We start from the raw sequence: 18,868 nt of genomic DNA on the forward strand, positions 1-18,868 counted from the left end.
TTTTTTGCTTGGAGAGAAACTTTCTTAGTGTGATTACAATTTAATCCAAATTTCTGAAGACCTCCCCCATTTATGTAACACTCAAAGTTATTTACTTAATCTGGAAATTCAGTATTAATTGCTTTCGCCTGACCAGAAGCTTTTCCCTCTGGTTAAAAGTGCATGATCCAATTAGTAAACAGGGAGTTGCTGGTTTTCTTTCCTGCACAGTAGAAACTACTTAAAACAAGTGACATTTGAGGAAAAAAATTTAAGCCATTCTGTGGAGTTATAAGGGCAGGTTTAAACAGTATCATTATTCATTCTTTAAGATATTTGTGTGTGGGGAGAGTAATTTTTGTTGTTTAGGAAAAAGCCAAGTAGCTGGTCCTGTTTAGAGTAACCAAAGCATTCCAATCATCTGCCTAAAAATCACATTTGCAATTTCTTGACAAATAAAACATTAACAAATCAAGTAAAAATCAAACAAACAAATTTTTAAAAAGGTATTGTGAACCATAAACTACAAATTGTGTGATGCAGACAGTTTCAGCTTCAGTCTCAAGATTTGTGCTCTCAGCCGTGACTAGGATAAGATACCAAAGGATTAACAGTCATCTCTATACTTTGAGTATATGAGGGTTTTACAACTTCTTTTATATATATTTTAATATTTTTCAAATTTTCTATAACGAATATTCATTACTTTACAATTAGGCAACACGTAACAGTTATTTTGAAAATAAAATAATCCCCAAAATTATAGATAAAAGCATGTAAGGAAATATATCAAAATGTTTATTGTCTTTGGTTGTGCAACTATGGGTAATCTTTTTTCTCTTTTTTCTTTTCTCTAATTTCTAAATGTGTGTGTATGCAAATAAATGCATAACTTTTATCATGGGAAAAATAATAAACATTATTTTTCAAAATCTGCATGCAGACTATGACCCCTATTTTTAGCCTCTTTAGTTGGTGGCTAGAATTCTCTAGACACGGTTTGGCATAGGTCCAAATGATCCCTTCCTGTGTTCTGAGTCTGGCTCTGCCACTCACTTGCTGAGTGATCTTGGATAAGTTCCTTACCCTCTCTGAGGCTTAGTGGGCTCATCGGTAAATTGTAAATAACACCATCCATATTACAGGTTTGTTATGCAGGCTAAACAAGATAATACATGTAAAATACCACGGTACAAATGCTTTATAAAGGGTAGTTGATCATTCAAAGTACAACATTCTCTTCTTAAGGTTTATAGGGACCAAAGTACTTTAGAGGTTTGACCTACTCAATCTTCCTTATGAAATTGGCAAGATGTAATCTGCATACCTCTCCTTTATTTAATTTTAAAACAAACAGAAGTATTTGTGAAATAATGCATGATATTTATAATCTATTTAGAAAAAGAGCTTATCTTCCAACTTAAGATACTGCATATATTTGATTTGGGGGCATAGCTCCATCAAGTTCTAGTATGAGGTGTAGAAAGATTAATTTATTTTTCATTATTTTTAATGTTGCATAAAGGTACAAATATAACCTATTAATATGATTACTTAAATATTAGAGATCTTTCTTTTATCATCAGAGTACATTTTATTCAAGTCCTGGGCAATTCAGCTTTATGGTTTGTGTGTGCGGTATGTGTGTTTTATGTGTAAAATGGAGATAAAGCATCTGCTCTCTGAGTGATATGCTGAATCCCAAAGGTAGGGCTTTACTTCTTTTGTTTGCTGACTCTGCCTAGTATACAAGCAGAAAAAAGAAAAGACAGGAAAAAACTAAAGAAAAAGAAAGGAAGGAAGGGAGAGTGGGGAAAGAAAGAGAAAGAGGGAAAGAAAGAGAGAAGGAAAGAAAGAAGGAAAGAAGGGAGGAAGGAAGGAAAGAAGGAAGGAAGGAAGGAAATATCAGCTTGGATCTACTTACAACATATGAGCCAATGTAAGTTTAAAGAAATAACTGGTCTTCACTTAGAGGGGTGGGATAGGAAGGGTGGGAAGGAGGGAGACGCAAGAGGGAAGAGATATGGGGACATATGTATATGTATAGCTGATTCACTTTGTTATAAAGCAGAAACTAACACACCATTGTAAAGCAATTATACTGCAATAAAGATGTTAAAAAAAAGAAAAGAAAAGAAATAACAGGTCTTGAGCATCACCATTTGGGGCTAAAAACAAACATTTCAGGGGTGAGATGCTGGGGTTGGGGGATGAAGTGGGAGAATGCAACAGAGCACCTCTGACTCACAGCACAGCCAAATATGGTCAATTTAGCCTCATTAGGCCACTATTCTAACCATTGAGAAAAAAAGAAATTACTTATATTTTCATTTGGCAAAATATTTACTTTAAAGTGAACGGTTGAAACAACCGTGTAGTCAGGAAAGCTGAACACAAAGAAGAAATTCTTGATTGTCAGCGTTTTCCTGTGCCATCAGTGTATGACTTCCTTGAGAATATTTGAATTTTTTATACCAATGACTATATTAAATCAGCAATGAATATTAGAAGCAAATTATATTACATTCCCCATCACTAACAATTAGAACTTCCTTTTAATTGGCATTTATTCTTGGCCTTTTATAGCTCAAAGAAACCTGACAGAATAACCCCATGTAGTCCAGCATAAATCCCCTCCCTCCATCTCTGTGTGTGTGTGTGTGTGTGTGTGTGTGTGTGTGTGTGTGTGTGTGTTTTAATGGCAGAATAAAACCATAAACAATATGTGTTTGAGAGGTGTGGATTGAAGAAAAAGGGAGTAATGAGGGGCAGGTGTGTTATTTGCTTTTTCAGAAAGGAGACTGAGAAAGTGCTTTAATGTGCCTTCACTGATTTCCAGATCTAAGGGTAATTGTGCTGCGTCAAATTGTAGAATTGCAATAATCAAATTTATAAAGATGACCAAAGTTTCATCTTAATTTCTTCTTCCAGAATTCACAGATTAATTCTAAGATTTATTAATCCTCCCTGGGGAGGAGTCCTCATCAAAATGTATGGTCTTTTGGACTTTCAGTTTGCTGTTGTTTTTCCACGGGTGGAAGAGAATCACTAAAGAAACGTGCTCTGTATAGATGACTCTATCTAGTCAATCTCCCTTTAATTTCAGACAAAGTTTTATATCCATTTGGGCCATACTCATTTTGCTGATATACCTGGACTCACCAAATCCAAAACCTATCTGTGGATCCTCAGAGATTCTGGACCCTTACCTTTTGCCCTGATTCTATCCTTAGACCTTACAAACACACCAGAAGTTTATTGTGTTAACTTGTATCCATATTAAAACATTGAAAACGTTACCAATCACGATCTGATTCAGATACTTATGTTACAATTGGAGTCTCTTTAGGGGCAGGGGTGACTTTTAAAAAATGGTGCCTAAGGACTTCAGAAGCCACAACTAAAACAAAAAGCACATACAGAGTGAAGTAAGTCAGAAAGAGAAAAACAAATACCGTATGCTAACACATATATATGGAATCTAAAAAAAAAAAAAGATTATGAAGAACCTAGGGGCAGTACAAGAATAAAGACACAGACGTAGAGATGGACTTGAGGACACAGGGAGGGGGAAGGGTAAAATGTGACGAAGTGAGAGAATGGCATGGACATATATACACTACCAAGTGTAAAATAGATAGCTAGTGGAAAGCAGCCGCATAGCACAGGGAGATCAACTCGGTGCTTTGTGACCACCTAGAGGGGTGGGATAGGGAGGGTGGGATGGAGACGCAAGAGGGAGGAGATATGGGGATATATGTATATGTATAGCTGATTCACTTTGTTATACAGCAGAAACTAACACACCATTGTAAAGCAATTATACTCCCATAAAGATGTTAAAAAAAAAGACAGCAATATTGTGTTTTTATAACTCTCTACCTTAAAAAAAAAACACTTTCATGCTCAATTTCTTTATGATGTAATAATATTTGATGCTCAGGAAAAATGATTTACTCTAAGCATTCTGCATCATTAAAGATTAAAATTTTTATTTGTTTTATTTTCTATGGCTGTATTAAGTGGGCATTTTGATACATTCTAATTTACAATTGGCCATCTACACATGTGTTAATTCTTAGAATACTGTATTCATCAGGACATCCGTAAACATACACGATTCATTTAGCATTTCGAGAATCAGGCTATAATTTCAGCTCTTGTCTCTGTGCATGATGGCAAAAATCATGGCTTTGGGGGTCAGCAGACTGGGAGTCAAGCCGTACCCCACACTTATTGGCTCAATGAACCTGGCAAATCATTTATTTGACCTCTGAAGCTCAGCTGTCCTATCTGGAAAATGAAGAGGATATTACTCATCTCAAGGGACTTGTAAGAATCAAATTAAATAACTTAAACAAAGTGCTGGGCACCATGCCTGGACACACACCATAAATGCACAATAAGTTTTAGCTTATGTTAGGTGCACTCATCATCTCTTTCTTAAATGGAGACGTAACACCTACCTCCCCTACCTTGTCTAAGATTTTTAAATTAGCTTAACATTACTAAGCATGTATAATAACAACAGAACTCTCAAACATACCAGATTATGAACATTGTTCCTTTTTTATTTCAGGATAAAATTTGCATTCACCTTTCACCATTCCCCCTCATGGTTTGGAAGAGTTGATATCAATCTTACTATCAACAGTAATCAAGGTTTACTTACTCCCTAAGGGGAGGACCAGTTTTTGCTTCCGGGTTTAGAGCTCTCCTCTGGCAATAAAAATTTCTAATTTCTAATTATCCTTTTTTCCCACTTGAATGTCTAAAGTTGGAGTGAAAGGGGAAAAAAATCTCCCTTTCCCTTGTCCAAGCTGTGGATTCAAAATACCTGTTTTTATTAGAGGCAGTGGTATTTTTATTGAGGTATAGTTGATTGATAATATGTTATTTTCAGGTGTACAACACAGTGATTCTAAATTTTTATAGGTTATACTCCATTTATAATTATTATAGAATAATGGCTATATTCCCTGTGTTGTACAAGAAAATATCTGTTTTTTGCCTGTGCCTCTTTCACCCATAGCTCCTAGAATAATTTTGACATTTCTGAATAAATTTACACTAGACACAACATGTTTATCAAATCTTCAGTCAGGGTAGATCATTGTCTTCCAATTCCATGCTGATTCTTCTGGGTATTGAGGTGGACCACTTTATAAACTCCTCATGAAATTGTCCGAACTGGTTTCCTCCGAGAGGTGACTTTCTGCATAGACAGAAGGGTTCTTGGGAAATTATCCTCTGTTCAAACTGTCTGTGGGATCATATCCTACTTCTCCCTAATACCGTCTTTCTCCAAATTGAGGCTCATAATAAGAATGTTTTCTTTTGGGCTTCCCTGGTGGCGCAGTGGTTGAGAGTCCGCCTGCCGATGCAGGGGGACACGGGTTCGTGCCCCGGTCCGGGAAGATCCCACATGCCGCGGAGCGGCTAGGCCCGTGAGCCATAGCTGCAAAGAATGTTTTCTTTTAAATTTCAATCCCAAGGTCAGTTTCACAGAAGGGTGTCAGAGCTGGCCTGTTTGGGAGATAGAGCTTAATCATCCACCGGGTCCAAATTAAAAGCAAAGAGAAGTCTTCAGCTCCCTTTTGCAAATCCCAAGTAGAAGCAAGATGGATTGAGATGTCCCCAGAGATAAGATTCAAGAGAGTCATTTATTCCTTAGTTCTGGATCCAGAGCAGGAATCATGTCTCTCCCAGCTAAAGGAAACTGAAAAAGCTGCCCGCCAGTCTTATTCTCAGCACGATTCCAGGAAAGTTCAGAGCAGAAGGTGAAGCGAGGAAAGAAGTACAGAACTGAAAGTTGGGGTGTGCTTAGCGTGATGAGTGGAACCTCACCACCCACATGTAAGCCCCTCCAGGAAATGCAATTTCCTCTTCCAGGAAATAAAGGTGTGGAGAACTTCTGAGCAGCAGCCATGTTTATAAGACAATGAGACAAAGTCTGACACAAAACAGAAATGCCTTGTAGCCTGGGGAAGGGAAGGCTGGCTATACAGGATGCTGGGGTCAGAAAGGTCTACAGGTATCCCTAACGCCTACATGGAACAAGAACAAATAGGGGTTTTTTTTTTTTCTTTTAGATGAGATTCAACACAACAACAACAACGCCTTTCTAGACATTTGTTGAATATTGTTTTAAAAGATCCAGTCTTCAGATTAATGGGTTTCCAATCATAGGACTATATGGTTACACAGTAGAGTAGCACAGGTCTCCAGGGACCGTCTTCCAAGAGAGAGAGAAGCAGAAAAAGGAGGGTATGGCTATAGAATGGAGGCAGTATTCAACAGTGCCTAAGGGAGCTGTTTCAGACTGGCCTGAGTTTGAATCCTGGTTGTGGTACTTTATTAACTGTACGATTGTGGGCAAGCTGCATAATCCTTCTAAGCTGCATTATTCTCATCTCTAAAATAGAGATGATGATGGTGATGATAGTGTTGATAATGAGGATGTAATATCCACCTCTTGACTGTTTTGAGGATTAAATGAATAGTGCATCGAAAGTGCTCACCGCAAAAATAACTAATTAAAAAAATGAAAAATGCTCATTACAGCCACTGGTAGATACTCAGTATATGATGATGATAATTATCATCATTATTTGAAACTTTTATAAGCCACTGACTACTGACTAAATTAAAAGGACATATGACTTTCTCTTGAGGCCCTACATGTGATTAATCTTTAACCTCCTTCTCAAATAGTCACTGAAAACCCCAGCAATGAAGAATGAGGGGGTTTGCTGTCTCCCAGGCCCTGCAGCTTCTGGCAGTCTGCCATCTCTCTTTCGTGTGACAGGCTCTGTTTAAGGATGGCTGTGGAGAGCCAGGAGGAAGGCATCTTGAACCAGGAGGTTTCCCAGAGAGAAGCTGGGCCTCTTAGTGGGGGTCGCTTCTCCAGCTCTGCCACCTTGTTCTCAGCCATAGATGCATTTTCCCACCAAATCTCAATAGCAAATATACAATGAGCGCCTACTGTGTGCCAGGCTCTGGTGACGTCACAGAGAGCCCACACAGCCAATGTTTGTCCGCCCTCACACCTCCTGGCTACTATCTTCCAAGAGGTGGCAGCCTCTCTGTCGGATGATCCTGGCCCCAAGGTCCATGCAGTACTGTTACATATTGATAAATGTGAGAGACAGCATACTTTTCAAGGAATATATTTTTATCTGTAAAAGGTGTGTGCGTTTGCTTTGCTGAATTCATACAGATTAGGGGGAAAAGTCAGCATATCTGGCTTCCCAGCGCAGGCCTGCCACGGGGCAGCTATGTGAATTAAGTCAGTAAACCCTTCTGGGCCTCAGTTTTTCATCCTTAGAAGTTTGGGACTAGCTGCAGCCTGAGCTGTCGTCAGCTGACGGTCTGTACTTCCATGATCGGAAGCGCGCTGATCCAAGGTTAGGCTCTTCCATATATTTTTAATCTCCCTCTCTAAAAAAAAAAAAAAAAAAAGAAAAAAAGAAAAAAAAAGACAAAACAAAGGACTATTGCTTTATTTCTTAAACTAACCTGGGCTTAGTATATTATAGCAACAAAAGCCTACACCAAGTACATTTTAATCATTTCGTGGCCTAATTGAGAGGGAACAGCCCTGCAGTACCGGTAACCAGTATATAGATTTTCTAACCTGAATGAAAAGTTAATTCTACAGAGCACAGCAAAAACACCCCAACTATCCTCATCACGATCATCAGTACCACAAACCAGGCGTAAAATCTTCCAATGACAAATGCACTGATAAGACATTGCACTGCAGCTTCAAGGGCTGTCAAGTTCAAAGCAATGCAACTTGGAAATGATATATAAAACGACTGTGCAGAAACAAAGTCAGAGGTAGGACACAACCGAGGAAAGATTATCTAGCGGACAGAACGGCACCAAATCCTTCTCAGGTGGGTCGTTTTAAAAGAAGAGGGTTCTAGTCCTTTCTGGTGGAAAAGCTGGCAAAACAGCTGAAGTTCTTTTTACCTAATGACCTTGAGCCTTCCCGTGGGAAGGCTCGTTTCGCTTTTCGGTTTGGTTGGATGGAGAGTCACGTGGACTTGGGGCTCCTCTGCCCGCGCGCGGCGCCTGGCTCAGCATCCCCAGCGCGGGGATGGGTCCTGGTCTCAGGGCCGAAGCCGCCGCGAGCGGAAGCGCGGGGAGGAGCGCGGGGCGGGCCCAAGGGGAGAGCGGCGCGCGGAGGGTGGTGCGCGGGCCGCGGCTCCGGGGAGGGCGTCGGGGGAGCAGGCTCGGCGGCGGGGCCGCGGGGTGACTAGCGCCCCCTGGCCGGCGCCGCCCGCGGGCGCACCCACCGCGCCGGCAGCCCGCTCCCGCGCCGCCACCGCCGCCGCCGCCGCCGCCCAGCCGCGCTCTCGGGCCGCCGTCGCCTGCAGGTAGGTCCCTGCGCCGGGCGCCGACCGGGAGGGCAGGAGCCGCGGGGCCGGGGCCGTGCGCCCTGCGAGGGGCGGGGGTTGGCCACCCAGCTCGGGCTCCGGCTCCGAGCCGGTCCAGGAAAGGGCGAGTAGGCTGATGGCGAACTCGGAAACGGCCACTCGAGCTGCAAACTTTGGGTCTAGTTTTCTGTGGTTTCTCGCGCGCGGGGTGCCCGGGATGCGCGGACCTTGGCCGGGCGGAGGCCACTGGGGAAGGGGCCGGGCCGCCTCCTCTTGCTTCTGGGGTTTTCTCTCACCTGAACGAACGGCTTGGGTGGGTGGGAGGGAGGGAGGGAGGAGGGCGGCGGAAAGTTTTGTGTTCTCGGCACGTATTGGGAAGGAGAGGTGTTTGATGCAGTGGCAACCTGTCCGCAGAGGAAAATAACTTCAGTTTTCTTGGCATTTGTTAGAGGATCGGATAGGGCTGCTAACACTCGCTTCTAAACAAACTTGGTTTGTTTCCGGGGACCGTCGTCAGGGTGAGGCCGGTTTTCACAGATACAAAGAAAAAAAAAAAGTGGTGCTTCATGCTGTAATTGTGGGTGAGAGTGGTTTTTTTCCTGGTGCTCAATACTGTAACCTTGGTGAGAATGTTTTTCAGCTTTGAGGGCCACATGTTAAGAAAATAAGAGTCAGTGTCTTTATTTTATTGGGTTTTTAAGAGCCCCGGTTATCAGTGTGAAATGGACCTTTCAGGCTAACGGCTCGACATTCCCCACGGGGTCAATGAAGAGAGGCCCGAGGCGGCCTCACCTGGGAGATGCTGGGGTTTCTGCAGGGACAGCACTGCTGAGCTGCCTTGTCCTTTGGGGTTGTCCTGATCAGAGTGGTGCTAAGAAAAGATGATTCAGTGATGGACCAAGCTGACAAGGAGGGGGGTGGTGACACGGGGAGAAGAAGGAGAGGACACCGCGCTGTGCCCGTGGAGAGAATGACCCAGACCAAGGATGATCCATCCCTAGGTAGCGGTAACGTGCGGGTCCTGCAGGTGCCCTGCCCTTTCTGAACACGAGTCTGGTTGTTGCTCTCCTTACATTGTTCTCTAGAACCACCACCGTCCTTTCCTGATGGGGATACTTGATAGACAAGCCCTGTTCGTAAGGTGGGGGTCCCCCCCACTCCTACCCCACACCCAAACTTGTGAATCACCATCTTCATTTCCCCCCTTACTTATCTTTGTTAACTCTTGTAAAATGGCAGTCTCACCGTGGATGCTTAATGTCTTTTAAAAAATGCTGTGTCTGGTGGGAAGGAGGGTGACATTTACTAATTTGGTTGCAAATTACTTTTGAAGTTTATGCACAGCTGTTTAAAATCCCTCAGAGATCAGTGCCATTGTTTGAGGCAGGTGTCTGCCGCAGACTGATCTGGTTAGTCTTTCTTGTGCTGATTGAACGTATATATATTTAAAGAGGCAACATGGGAAGAGCTTCTAAAACCTTCAAAGCCCCAGCTGTGGAACTCCTCCAAGTTAGCAATTAAGTCGAAATTAAGTTGGTTTGTTTTGGGGTTCCCCCCCCCGTAAACTTTTCTCTCTGATTTCAAGAGTAACCTGTCGGCATCACCAGCCTTTGTTTCAGCCCCTGTGATTTTTCTTGTAAACTTTTAAAATGTAAACTTCCAGGGAGGACTCTTGTCACCCCCTCCGCCTTATCACTTGTTCACTTCCGCCACTGTCTTGTGTGATGGTTGCTCAGGATGGCAGGTGGCTCTCAGAGGAGCTTGAGCTGCTTTCCTTCTCCCAGACCCTCCTCCCTGCAACAGACACTCCCTATTGAGTCTGTTTGGAAGATACATAGGTCAACACTGGAACTTTCTTTTGCCGATGTGTCACTTGTCTTTCGGGTATGCAGGGATATTGTTCAGGAAGTCACACCGTGGTCCTTCTTCAAATCTCAAAGATCCCTCTCAACGCCGAGACGAGATTTCTCTTGTTCACAGCAGGTCCTTGAGGCTCCCTCGAGTAGCCCATTTGTCTTTGGCCATTTCTGTGAAGGTCCTTCATGCCATTGTAATATATTGTCTCTCTTCTCTGGAAAAGACGAAATTCTTTTGTGTCATGAATTTGGTGTTTTATCTAAAATTCCATGTGGACTGGGTTCAGGATTTTCTTTTGAGAGTGTGGGCTTCTGGAAGAAATCTACCAGGAGATTCAGGAGTAAAGCTCCAGGAATCTCCTTATAATGCAGAATTTGACGATAGGACATTTGCCTTCTTTTAAAATAGGAATTGGAATTAGTACTTCCTGTTCTTAGTGCATTTCATGTTTTAGAGTTACTGATTATGTTGTTGGCCCTTGAAAGTATTGCTGATATAGTAATCAGATGTGACTGTTAATAAGGGTATTTTTGATTTCAGGTGGCTTCCATTTTAGAGGGTTCAATCTTTTATCTGTTTTTCAAGTAATTTTCACAAATCATTTCATAAAAATAAAAAATGGTTATAAGTCCCAGAGAATACCGATGTATAATGTGGTTTCATATTTATGTAATTTTGTTGCCCAAAATCAGATTGTGATTAAAAAGTAGGGAAATTAGTCTTGTGGTGACATGACATAGCATTAAACTCATTCTTTCTGTTTCTGTCTATTTTAAAACTTTAAGTGTCTCGTTTTCAAGCAGCAGATCGTTCAGGCTTGCTTTCTAATATGTATTTTAACGGTTAAGGCAGAAATTAGGAGAAACTCAGAGGCAAACATGATGTCGAGGCAAAAAAGATAAAATGTGTTTCCTTGCAATAATGGAAACATCTTTCATTATTTTAACCTGTCAAGCACTTATACACAAATTCACATTGCTCTGTCATCTAAAGAGATCCTTGGTGCACAATGAGAACCAGAGGTTTCTGAAATTAGGAATAGCACATCCTAAGCCTACAATCATAGATTTCTGCCCTGGGATTAAATTAACAGATATTCAAAGCCACTCACTCTGGCAGCACATACTTCTGCAGATTGATGTTAACTTTTGTTTTTTCAATTTTATTGGAGCGTAATTGATTTACAATGTTAGTTTCAGGTGTACAGCAAAAGTGGTTCAGTTATACATATACATATATCCTTTTTCAGATTCTTTCCCCATATAGGTTATTACAGAATATTGAGTAGAGTTCCCTGTGCTATACAGTAGGTCCTTGTTGGTTTTCTATTTTATATTTTAGTAGTGTGTGTATGTTAATCCCAAGCTCCTAATTTATCCCCCCCCACACACATTTCCCCTTTGGTAACCATAGGTTTGTTATCAAAATCTGTGAGTCTGTTTCATAAGTGAGTTCATTTATATCATTTTTAAGAAAATTGTGATGTTAACTTTTGAATTAAGCTAATACTATTGTTGGTAATCAGAGCCAATGAAAGCAATAAGGCATGGTTTTATTGATGTATTATTATTTATAATTTATGTGCCAGATATTATACTCAGTTTTATTTGTATCTGATAGACATTGCTGTCTGTAATGTTTAATCTTTGCGAAACTTATATAAATTTGATATCCCCATCACCACCACCACCATCACCATCCGAATTCTGCAGATGGGGAAACGGAGGCTCAGGGAGGTTGAGTCGCTTGCCCAGCTCTTCCAGCTGGTAACTGTTAGAATCAGGTGTGTGTGATCGCCAAGCACTGCCATAAACCACAGAGCTAGACAACCTACCAATTAAATATTTTACATTGTGATAAAATACACATGACAAAATTTCCCATCTTAATCATTTTTAAATGTGCAGTTCAGCGGCATTAGGTACCTTCACGTTGTCATGCATCTATCACCACCATCCATCTACAGAGCTCTTTTCATCTTGCAAAACTGAAGCTATGTACCCATTAAACAATAACTCCCCATCCATCCCTTCCTCCAGCCCCTTAAAACCTGCCTTCTACTTTCTGTCTCTGAATTTGTCTACCCTAGGGACCTCATATAAATGGAATCAGACAGTCTTTGTCTTTTTGTGAATTGCTTATTTCGCTTAGCTTAATGTCCTTCGGGTTCATCTATGTTGTAGCCCGTGTCAGAATTTCCTTACTTTTTAAAGGCCGAATAATATTCCATTGTATGTATCTACCACATTTTGTTTATCCATTCATCTGTTCACGGACGCTTGGGCTGCTTCCACATTTTGGCTTACGAGTAGTGCTGCTATGAATATGGGTGTATCTCTTCAAATTTCTGCTTCAAATTCTTTTGGCTGTATACCCAGAAGTGGAATTGCTGGATTAAATGATGATTTCGGGTTTAGTTTTTTGAGGAGCCACCACACTGTTTTCTGTGGCGGCTGCACCATGTTACACTCCCACCAACAGCACACGAGGGTGTCAGTGTCTCCCGTCCTCGCCAATACTCGACACCCGTTATTTTCTGTTTTTTTGACAGTTGGCATCCTAATGGGTGTGAGGTTAACCAACTAACCATTAGCTTTTTACCAAATCATTTGGTGCCCGACATGTGGGTTCTCTGGGCTGATACTGCTCCTGAATTTGTGTTTTCCTATCTCACCTTGTGCTTATGTCCCTTTTTCTAGCGAAGAATAATTGGAGGACTTATCACTCCAGCACCTCCTGGAGGACTAGGGAACCCACGGGCAGGAGGGCTCCTGATAGGTAAACACCGGGTCTCTGTAGGAAGGGCTGCCCCTGCTTATGTGAAGGACCTCGTGGTTTAGCAATGAATAGTTGTCGAGACTCAAGTAAGCGTGGCGTTAGTATTAAAGACACTAAATGTGCAGAACAGGCCCTTGGCAGAAGATTAGGTAAAGGTTGAGTTATCTCTTATATGTGACCAAAACAAGACAAATTCTTAGGACAGTGGAGAGAACCAAAAAGTTGATGGCTGTGGTTTCATCGATCAAGCTGTTGTTGGGAGGCTCAGAGCCGCACGCTGTGCTGTATAACCCACCCGAGGGGAAGATGCAGCCAGATGAAGGGGAAATTATAAGTGTGATGATTTCATCATGGATTGGGTTGGCCAAAGAGTTCGTTTGGGGTTTTTTTTTTTTTTTTTTATATAACGTCTATGGAGAAACCCAATGAACTTTCTGGCCAGCCCAATATTTGTATTGTTTTATGTCAGTTTATAATATTACGGTGCATGACAGTGTTATATGTTTATTTTGTCTGTTTCTTCCTCTAGAGTATAAACTCCCTGAGGGCTGGCATTCGTCCGTAGCCGCATTTCCCAGCTCCTACAGTAGTGCTGGCACGTAGTGAGAGAATGAGTGTGTAAGCGCTGTACTGGGGACATACGTGGTGTCATGGGAGCACTAGATCTGGGGTGTCTGAGAAGATGTCCCAGAGAAAGCAGCGGCTCAGCTGAGACCTGAAGGTAGATGAGGATGCTCTGGAAGGTGGGAACGGCATTTTAGGATTGCTGTGAGCATGACATCCTAGTGAGGGAAAGGAAGACAGTCTGGTTTGAGCACAGCCTGTGAGTGAGTAGAGGGGCTGAGCCAGAGTTCCCCCTCCAAGTGTGCTACTGGCATCAACTACACTCTTCAGTTGAAAGTACAAAGAGCAGACCCTTAGTTGCCGTTGGCTGTCTCACCCTCTTTCCCATCTCAGCCCTCTGAGTTGTTCACGCTGAGTAGATGCTGAAATAAGCATCTAGCAAGCAGAGTGTAGCCAAGATATGGCTGAGTTTCCAGAGCAAGCCAAGTGCTGTGAGTTCATGGTCCGATAAGACAACTCTTCTCAGCCCAGGTGAGCAAGAAGCCAAGTCTTTCATGAAAGTCAGCTGCCCTGTCTTTCTTTCAGTTTGGGGAGAAATCACGTCAGCTGCACGTGTAGCGCTTTTAGAGCAGTAGGCTTCAGCATTTTCCATTCTGTGGTCCGTTAATGTTTTCGGTGATACAAAAACAGGCCTCTCACCCGGTGTTTTTCAAACTGCAAGACACAATCCATTACTGGATTATGAAATTAACTTATTTTGTTGGAACAAGCATATCTTTAAATATGAAATCGAATAGAACAGAAAAGACCGGCGTGCATTTCATGTACTAAGAGTAATTCATGAAGTTTTGGGTCCCGGAGTTTGGGACAGGTGTCTTACCCAAAAGCTTGCAAATGATAGACCCATGACGTTTAGTTTTCTATAATGTTCCTTTTAAGTTATAGAATCACACAAGCGCAGGCCTGGAGGGAGGGCAGGAGAAAGTGACATTAGTTGAGTGATCATCGTGCAGGTGCCTGGATACATGGGATTATTTGGTGAAGACCTGCTCTTTGGCTGGATCATCCACAGTTTACAGAGAAGACGCTGAGGCTTGTAGAGGTTAAGAAACGTGATCAAGGGTTACACGACAAATTACTAGCTGTGAACCCTGATCTCTTGGCTCACAATTTAACCTTCCTTTCAGGCCTCCATAGATTGTATTCCCCAAATTTGAAGACATCTTCTCAGGGAATGTGTTATAACCGTATTGCACATTAGTTAAGAGGAATATGGACCTTGGGATATACCCCATCAGCTTCTTAAGGAACTAAGTCACATAGGAAGAAGTAGTATTGATTAAACAGACCAGGGCTGTTGACAAAGATGAAAAGGGCCACTCTTTCCTCCCCCTGAAGCTTTCTCCCTGCTGCTGGGAGAAGCAGCCTCAGTGGAGCCATGTGAGGTGACGTGCTTTCCTTTCTAAAGCTGGGATCCCTGGGGCCATAGCTGAGTCCCACTGTCTACTTTTCCCAGTGTGTATCCAGAGGCTGATGAGTTCCTGCTGGACAGAATTATGCAATTATGCAAATTCCTGGTGCGTGAGTCCATGATTTCCAGCATCTGCCAGGCTTTCAGACTTTGCCTGGTCAACTCTCTCTCCCTTTCTACAGCAGCTATTTCAGACCGTCTCCTGCCACCGTCACCCCCTCAGCCTGCTTTGCTGAGAAAATGGAAGTTTTCCTGCTGAAAACCACCTTACCCCGAGATCACAGGGCTACAAGCTCAGCTCTGTCTGGATCCACCCTCCCATCCTTCCTGTCTTTTACGATGAAAAAAAAAAAAAAAAAAAAGAAGAAAATAAAAGCCTCACCTGTCTATTGTTCATCCTCCATTGAAGCTCCGGAATCCATTTCTTCTTCCTCCTTGAGAATCTCATTCTCTTGATTATGTCCTCTTGCACCTGTATTTTCCTTCCCTCCCTCATGCCTGGCCCCATTCTCACTGTACAGACATGCTGAAATCCCTCCCTTCTTTGAAGAAAAAGGCCATCCTTCTGTGCCTTCCTCCAGCTACTTCTCTCTTTCCTCCTCTTCACAGCCAGACTCCTTAAATTGTCCTCTGCACCTGCTGCTCTGTGTCCTCCCTCCGTGTCCTGGCCGCAGACATCTGGCATTGCCTCTGCTGCCTCTGGGAATGTATTACATTCCTGTTCCCTTTTGCTGATTCTTGCTAAATTCCGCTCCCGTCTTCCTTGACTTCTCTGCAGCAGACCGGCTACTGAGGACCTCTGGATTCTCTGAGCAACGTCTTCCTCCCATCCCCCCTTCCCGTCCTCCTTCCTTCTCTCTTGTGCTTTTCAAGCTACTCCTTTCTGTCCCCTGGAAGGTCGATGTTCCTCAGTGTTCTCACCCCATGGGTAACCTCATCCCTCGCTGACCTTAACAGCCACCTCCTGGCTGACCACTGCCCAACCATGACCTATCCAGAGTCCTCTTTTGCTGCTGCTTGATGGGCGCATCCAACACCCCATGCCCCAAACTGCAGGCGGCGTCTTCCCCTTTCTCTTTCCACAGACCCGCCTCCCGTTCTTTTCTGTGTCTGGCGCTGGCATCAGCTGTCCTTGCACAAGCAGAAACCTGGATGTTTTCCTTGACTCGTCACCTCCGCAGCTCAGCCCAAACCAAGTTCTGTTAGTTGCACCCCCCCTGCTTATCTTTTCACTCCATCCACCTTCTCCAGCCCCCACGCTATTTTTTCAGGTCACACCATTTCTCTTCTGGATTACTGCCAGAACCTCCTCACTGGTCTCTGTTACTGTGGACTGTCCTCCGTGCTGCAGCTGGGAGGATCCTTCTGGAACCCAGATCTGAGCTTGTCGCTCCTTGCTTTAAACTCTCCAGTGGCTACCCAGTGTACTTGGAATGAAAGCTGGACCCTGTAACATGAATTAGAAGGGTCTAGTTGGTCTGCACTCCCCTGTCCTCTCCAGCCTCCTCTCTCCAGCACCACACACATCACTTTCCTCCAAGTCCAAGCCTCTTTGGGTTCTGTAGCGGTCCCATGTATCCCATTGCCTCATGGAACTTTCTGCCCTACCTCTGACCCCTCCTTCCTTTGGCTGTTCTCTACATTTTCAGTGCCTAACTTAGATAGTTTTCCTCTGGAAAACGCTTCCTCCAAATTAGGATTTTGTTGCCTCCCACATGTCCTTAAAGCACGTACGAGATCATCTGTATACAGCACTTGGCCCCAAGCGTGGCATCCAGTCAATACACGTCAGCTGGCACGGCACTTAGTATATACTGGTTTCTTTACCTTTAGATGTTCCAAATAGATTGTAAACTCTCTGAGGGCAGAAGGCACATTCTCTTATTCTTGATTGCATCCCTGGGATCTAGCACTGTTTCTGATGCATAGTAGGTGCTCAGTAAATATTAGTGGAATAAATAAATGAGCCACACATTTTAGAACCTTTAGTCTAAGGGACTGTGTGCTAATCCCAATCTGGTAGTTTAAATGTCTACACAGATAGAATCATTATCATCTTCAGCAGTTTTTGCCTGTGGGTCTCTGGAATTATCTAGATACATTCTACTACAAAGTCAGAGTTGAGGGTGATGGGAAACATTTAAAAATGCAAAGAGGCATCTTGCTACAAGGGAAAAACTCCATCTCCCCATCTCTGTGGTATGATTTTCTCCCTCTGTCATCCTCCTAGTTTCTCACTTTGCTGGGAGATGCCAATAATAAAAGGAAAAAAGATTACGAATGATCAGGAAATAAAGAGTAATGTTGAAATATTCTGAAATATCCTACAAGGTTGAGGCAGTAGGTAAACATTAAATGCAAATATACAGCGAACTCAAAATTATTTTAATAAAAAGAAATTATCAAAGGGTAAAAGAGGTTAAAAAATTTAATGAAACGATAAAAGATTTTAAGGATTCTTCAGAACAAAATCATCATGATCTTAGACTTCATTGAGGTAAAAAGTAAAAGACTAAATTTGAGAATTAGGACAATAAAGGCATGCCAAAGATTAAATAATGGAGAGTATTCAAAGAAAAATATCTTAAAGAGTAATAAATTATTTAGGGGACTCACTGAAAGTGTAACCAAAAACATGGAACCAGAGGGGGTAAAAAACATAATCTTTTAAAGAAGATTAAAAATAAATCCCAGCAATAATAAAATGAGCACTAGCGTGGGTTCCTAATGGCAAGTAAGCCGCAGCTAAAACTGGAGCTTGGGCTTCCCAAGCTGGCGCAGCGGTTGAGAGTCCGCCTGCCGATGCAGGGGACACGGGTTCGTGCCCCGGTCCGGGAGGATCCCACGTGCCGCGGAGCGGCGGGGCCCGTGAGCCGTGGCCGCCGAGCCTGCGCGTCCGGAGCCTGTGCTCCGCAACGGGAGAGGCCGTAACGGTGAGAGAACCGCGTGCCGCAAAACAAAAAACAAAAAACTGGAGCTTAGGGTTTGAACCTCAAAAGCCTGTGTCACCTCACTGGGATTTCAGAGGCAGTTTTTAGAATACTTGCTGTGTGAATGCCATCATGTTTCAGGGGCAATGCTCTGTGAGTTCCACTGCGACATTTCCTGAGGGGGGGTGGGGGGGGGTCACACAAGGGCAACCAAAGAGTTACGCTCATCTTTGAATGCGGAACAAGGGAGACACTTCTAACTGTGTGAGACTCGGCATTCCTTCCTTCCAGAACCTAATGGCTTCTCCATCCCATGGATCCTGCTTTCCTTTGGGAAAGAAGAAAATCAGGTGGCCCCCTAAGTGCTTTCCTCACCTCGTTCATGGAGCCTCTTCTCAACCAGAGTCCCTTTGGCAGTTACCCAAGAAAGTGTCTTTGTGTGTTGTACCTTTTCTGTGTAGCTTGTAATGCGTTACCCTCCCTCTTATGCTTTCTCGTGTCTCTGGGGAATTGAGATTCTGTCTAGCTCATAAGCAGAGCTCAATAATGATATTCTAGTTCAATTAGTATTTCCTGAGGAAGCACACCTATTCCAGGTCTTCTGTTTCCTTCTCTTTCTTAAACTCTCGGCACAGAGCTCAGACCACATCTTGACTTGAGGAAGCTCATGAAACCTCTCCTAGTCTGGGAATAGATTTTATTTTTCTCTCATCGCTAGCAAGAAGGATTCTGACTTTGAATGTCACATTTTTCAGGGCCTAATCATTAGTGCTAAGAGCCCTAAGCACTGCAATGTTGGCCTGTCTGCTTAAGGTGAATGTTAAGGGTCTGGCTGAGAAGTGGTGCATAGGGCCAAGTACATCGTTACAGTTTGGTGCATGGCCGTCTGTTTGGCCAGACTCTAT

The 18,868-nt window shown here is 43.1% G+C and overlaps 1 protein-coding gene across 1 annotated transcript in view; it reads left to right on the forward strand.

Moving 5' to 3' along the window:
• Nucleotides 1-8,291: 8,291 nt before the first annotated feature.
• The window catches only part of PRKCQ (protein kinase C theta), a 156,381-nt gene continuing 145,804 nt past the window's right edge, over nucleotides 8,292-18,868 (forward strand). The window contains exon 1 of the mRNA XM_028496428.2: nucleotides 8,292-8,363. The gene's annotated coding sequence lies outside the window, so the exon portion shown is untranslated. The remainder of the gene's footprint in view (nucleotides 8,364-18,868) is intronic.

Source organism: Physeter macrocephalus, chromosome 11, assembly GCF_002837175.3.
Source record: "Physeter macrocephalus isolate SW-GA chromosome 11, ASM283717v5, whole genome shotgun sequence".
In the NCBI taxonomy this organism is placed as follows: Eukaryota; Metazoa; Chordata; class Mammalia; order Artiodactyla; family Physeteridae; genus Physeter; species Physeter macrocephalus.